Genomic DNA, 6,000 nt, shown 5'->3' with positions numbered 1-6,000 from the left:
AAAGGTAGAAACCTTTCGCTAGCGACACAGATAACACTACCCAACATAATTTTTACGTCCAGCACATCAATGGTTGTTTCTGGTCCAGTTTTATGTATAGAATTTAAAATCAATCATAAAAATATCCCATCACGTCTCAGTTTTAAGATATAGATTCATAACTGGATTCTGTACAAAGATATCATTACTGTTTGAAATACAATTTTTAAAGTTATTAACTTTTGGTTGGTTTGTTTATTGGGCTAAAAGTCAAGCGAGTACATCATTACTGTTCTTGCAAAATAGTATATTTTTATTTTGATGCACTTTTCCAGACAAGTCAGAATTTTTATTAATTTTATTACACCATTCAACTGTTCAATATTTAGTGTATGATAAACTACGCTACAAGAATTCACCTTCTGTTCAAATTTACCAATTGCTTTTACTTGTTTTAGGTTAATGCATTGTTAAAATGGAGAAGACAAAGCACAGAACTTCCGTCAATCACCCAAACAACTTCTGCTACGTTTGTGGACACTTAACCACAAAAACTCAGAGGAAGAAAATATACAATGTCACAAAAGTTGCATATTCATTGTACTTCGGCTGCAAGATCGGTGACCAAGAAAACAATTGGGCTCCACATATCTTGTTGTATTACTTGTACAATGAACTTAAGGCTGTGCTCATATGGCATGCTTTTCCTTTTGCCGTTCCTATGGTGTAGCGCGAGCCAAAGAATCATTTAGACTACTGCTATTTCTGCATGACAAAAATAAAAGGCATTTCCAAAAAGAGCAAGCACTGCATCAGATAGCCAAATATCCCATCAGCAATTAGGCCAGTGCCCCACGGTAAAGAACTGTCAGTACCTGTGCCACCAAAATCTTGGAGTATTGGAAGTAGTGATGAAGGTACAGAATAAATCGTTTTACCAGATGTCGCAGAACCATGTACTTCACATTATTTGGACTACGAGCCAGAAAAAGACAAGGCCCCGCACTACATTGAACAAGAAGAATTAAGCGACTTGATCAGAGACTTGGGCTTACCCAAAAAAGAAGGCTGAATTATTCGGATCCAGTCTACACCAGTGGAAATTACTCGCCAAAGGTACAAACATTACAATATATCGTAAGCGATATGAAGAGTTTTCAAGATATTTTGCATAAGAAAACAATGTGTGTGTCTGCAAAGACGTCGTTGGTCTTATGCACGAAGTGAACATTGATCACAATACCGCTGAATGGCGTTTGTTCATTGATATGTCAAAGCTAAGTTTGAAAGTAGTTTTGCTTCATAATGGAAATATTTTACCATCAATTCCTCTTGGTAATGCTGTTGGCCTGAAAGAAACTTACGACAGTATGTCCCAGATTCTTGTTGCTATACGTTGCAATGACTATGGTTGGAATATTTGTGGTGATCTCAAAGTGATTGGTCTGCTTGTTGGGTTGCAAGGTGGTTTCACTAAATACTGTTGTTTCCTGTGCTTGTGGGATAGCCATGCAACAGCTAAACACTACGTCGTAACACTGGGATAAGAGAGATGAATACGTTCCCGGCAAAAGCAATGTAAAGTATGTTCCATTGGTTGATCCACAAAAGCTTGGACTGATTAAGAATTTCACTAAGACACTGGATAAAGAAAGCATATTGGATTCGCATATTTACTGAAAATGTTCTCATGCAAAGCTGAAGGAAGGAATTTTCATAGGTCCTCAAATAAGAAAGTTCTTAAAAGTTGAAGAATTTCAAAGAAACCTGAATTATGTTGAACTGGCTGCATGGAGATCTTTCCAGGCTGTGGTACACGGATTCCTCGGAAAGAGAAAAGAAGAGAACTAAGAGAAACTGGTGACAAACTTGTTGAAATGTTACGAGAGCGTGGAGTGCCGAATGTCATTGAAAATGCATTTCCTTCATTTCCATCTGGATTTCTTTCCTGAAAACATAGCAGATGTCAGTGATGAACAAGGAGAGCGCTTCCACCAGGACGTATCTGCAATGGAAAAACGATACCAAGGTCTCTGGGACTCTGCCACTTTGAACTGTTGGTTCTTTAAACGGGAAAGCAATCTGGAGTATAGAATTAAATCATTGAGTGGGAAACATGTCTAAGTAACATATATTGTGTGTAATGATTACAACCAATGTATTCGGATATTGTACAAAAACAAGGAATTTATAAAATAAAAAATGCGTATATCTTTTAATGTAGATGTGACAGAAGTAAAATATTGATATTTTCATAATGAGGACATTAATTTTGTTCAGAATAACCAACTTTCGTTCCAGAGGTATGAGGAAAAAAAATTTTGTCGGGTAGTGTAATTAAACGTACAGTATGCAAATGTAAGTTGTCCCTTAGTATGATCCAAAGTTCTTGATATCAGATAGATACTGTAAAGCTTCTTAGTGAATCCGTCATAAGGAAGACAGGTGATCTTTCATATTTTCAGAAAGGTGTTAATCTTGTAGTAGGAGCTAGTACCGAAAGAAACAACATCACTGGTGTGTTGAAAGCAACAATCTCAAAAGTATACAGTGAGTGGAAGACGAAAGGAGAATGGAGCAGAAAGTCGGTACTCCAGGGACGAGGACGCAGAAAATAAAAAAAGAATTGAGTCAGAATAGAAGATCCAGTGAGCAGCAATGACTGAAAAATTCAATTTACGGAAAGAAAGATCCACATCCATTCCAACTCTGGGCAGAGATTTGGTAGTTGTGTGTATATACAAAGTCCCTTCTTTCTGTAAAAAAATCGAAAAATTAGGCTGGACTATAGCCTTTATTGCAACAATTGAAGACAACTCTTTGCGTAAACCTCATGAAGCCGTGCATACAGACTGTCTCGTGTCCACCGCTCATGAAGCTGGAAGTGGTATCATGAGTTAGTGCGGACTGAGTCCGCTCATAACGTTTGACGATCTTGTTACCTCTAATGAATATATTTCTGCTGTATCGGATAATTTCACTCTCCAATGCTCTATTTTAAACCGGATTAGGTTGGAATCTTTGAAGACGACAACACAACTATCCACCTTGAAGAAATTGTATCTGAATGGTTCGAGGAACATTCCCAAGATTTCCACTCCACCATGGCCGCCAAGTTCTCCATATCTGAATCCAATTGAGAACGTCTAGGACATTTTTGGAAAGGACAGCTCGGCTTCACAGCTCTCTACCGCAGCTGATAAATATCCTGATGGAAGAATGGTCAAATCTAAAGTTAGACTTCCTGAGACATCTAGTGGGATCCATGTCAACAAGTGTGTGTGGGGGGGGCTGTAATTCGGCAAAAGGTAGCGATATTGGATATTAAATAAAGGTTTTTAATTTTTTGGCCACTGAGTGTAGATTACAGCATTTCTCTTATATAATAATTCGATGAATTTCCAGCTTTAGTTATGACGCTACAAATATACGTAAAAACTGTCCAATTAAAGCAATCGTAATGAAATAAATTTTTGTAAATAAAAATGGGAGAAAGAGAAAGAAAATGCTTGTATTTTAAATATTATTAGAAATTCGATAACGAACTTCTCTGGCTTTTTCTGGAGTCTGTGAGCGACCAGTACCATTCTATGACTTGTTATTAACTTATTTTTGTATGTCAGTAACTCAATTTCTTCATTTTCTTTGCAATATGAGATCGATGCATTTTGGCAGACTGCTGCGTACACAAGTAAGGCTTCTGCTAAACCCCACAGCAATATTTTATATCTCCTCTCCTCTCCTGTGCCTCTTTTCCTACCATCGTTGCTCATTGCATAATGGTACTCAGAGTTATCAAGCAGCTCTCCTTGTATAATTTTCTAATCTCTTGCCATACGTGTTTGCTAATGAAGATAGATCACCCTTTTCCTACTCTGCATGTTTGCAGTAGTACGCGCATAAGAAAGTATGTTTCGTTTAATTAGTCATCATTTCGAGGTGCAGTAGCAACTGAGGTACAGCGGACATCGATGTACAGGTCAGTGCAAGATGTACTCCATGCGACAACCACGGTAGCGCTGAGAGAGCGAAGGCGAATAAGCGTGTTATTTATCACGCTAGTCAGCAGCTCACCATCAATGTAACGGATATTGCTTTGCTTCAGTTCGGGAAGTGATCGAGTAACTGTCTTGAAAGGTTTACCTTTAAGGTAGTCCAAGAGGAAAATACCACATGGATTGAAGCCATGGCTTAAATGATAAGTTTTTTGAAAGCTTTCGAACTTTTTATTATTATTATTATTAATATCATTTTATTTCCACATCAGTGGACACCCCTGGAGCAGCCTGATTCGGCTAGAAGGGTGTACATGATGCAAATTCCAGTTGATTACATTCATTGGAATTGCAAGAGATCAATGCAGATTGAAAATACACAACAAAGTAAAAATCAATAAATAAAAAGCAAACAATAAAAAACACAATGATGAATCCAGAATTATGTGAAAAGAATTCCTTTGCGGGGAATTCTTTTCACATAGCGCTTATTGTTCGTGTTTATAGAGTTCTTTCACTATATGTTCTGTCTATGGCGCTTCGAGCTGCAGAACGATGAGGCATCAATTCCCAGAGAGTTATACATTCCGAATGTATTCTCCGGGAACACTGACCTAAGGTATTGCACATTTTGAAGACAAGACTGTAGACAAGCTGTTGAACTGCACCGGGTTTGTTGTGAGGCCCGAGGGTTTGCAGAAACATCTCAGATGTCAGGCGAATCCATTTGGCCGTATAGACGTTGTGCCAAGATGTGTAGATTCCCCTCTTTGACGATGGTTTCCCAGGGTTTCATGCCCAGGTTTGCATAGAGCACGCTCCTAGAGATGGTGAAAGGGTAGCCCATCTCCCTGTTCAGCCATCTCAGGAGCCAATATTCAACCGCCCAGAAATCTATTTAGTTGAGTAGAGGAAGCTCCTGACCAGAGTACCGAAGCGTACAGCATTACGAGTATTAAATTTCTTCGGACGTATTCCAAAAGGAACTCTCGAGGCCTAAGACCGACCATCTCCTGCCAGATTGCCCAGTACGCCTCAAGCGATTTTAGCCTGGCCATTTTGAGGTGGTCTGTGAAAGTAAGCCCGTCATTCCACTTCAACCCTGTGTGGGAGTGAACCTTTTTAATGGCGGTCCCATTTATTGTGAGCATAATTTCATTAATAGTCCTCCTTTTTTGTGAAAGTCATCTGAGCTGCTTTCTGAGGATTCAGTTTAAGTCCCAGACGTCCTAGATAATCTTGGAGTTCAAACAGTACTGTAATTTTCATAGGCGACTACCTCAGCTTTTTGCTGGATCATCGGTTATGACCAGCATCTTAAGATCATCAGCGTATGAAATGAAGTTTGGGTGCTCCACAAGGAAGGGCTCTAGTTCTGCGGCAAACCATTATGAAATAACTCCCCCTTCTGGGATGCCGACAGAGGTCGTGGTGGTCCTCTCCAATCATTGATCATATTTAATAAAGATTTGCCTGTTGATGAGGAGTTGATGGAGGATAGCAAGAAGATTACCTTCGATTCTGAAATAATGCCCCAAAATTTTAACTAGCTCTGTTGTGCTGAGTGTACCGAAAGCTGCTTGTATGTCTAGGAATAAGATTTCAAGTTATTTCCTAGAGTTAAGAGCTTTTTGGATTGCTAGCTAGTCATTAATAGATTTGAAAGCGTAGACCTCCTAAGAATAACAGTATGAAGATGATGTGGACGCCCATTGAAGCAGTGATCGAATAAGGTGGACCGTATCGTTTTTTTCAAACACTTTTAGTAGTCCACAGGAAATAGAGATTGCTCTGTAGTCTCTGGGATCTTTTGGTTTAGTTTTTAGAACTGGTAAAGCATGGTAGACATTCCATATTGTCAGTGTGATACCAGTCTCGAGGATACAGTTGAAGAGGTGATGTAACAGGTCAATCACATATAAACTGCATATTTTGAGAATAAAGAAGGGAAATCCGTCGGGACCAACTGATTACATTTATTGGAAAGGCTGTTTATTGCTTTCATAATAATTTCCCTAATGATCTT

Source organism: Mastigoproctus giganteus, chromosome 1 (assembly GCF_048544385.1).
Source record: "Mastigoproctus giganteus isolate SK-2022 chromosome 1, ASM4854438v1, whole genome shotgun sequence".
In the NCBI taxonomy this organism is placed as follows: domain Eukaryota; kingdom Metazoa; phylum Arthropoda; class Arachnida; order Uropygi; family Thelyphonidae; genus Mastigoproctus; species Mastigoproctus giganteus.
This window is presented reverse-complemented; position numbering follows the sequence as displayed.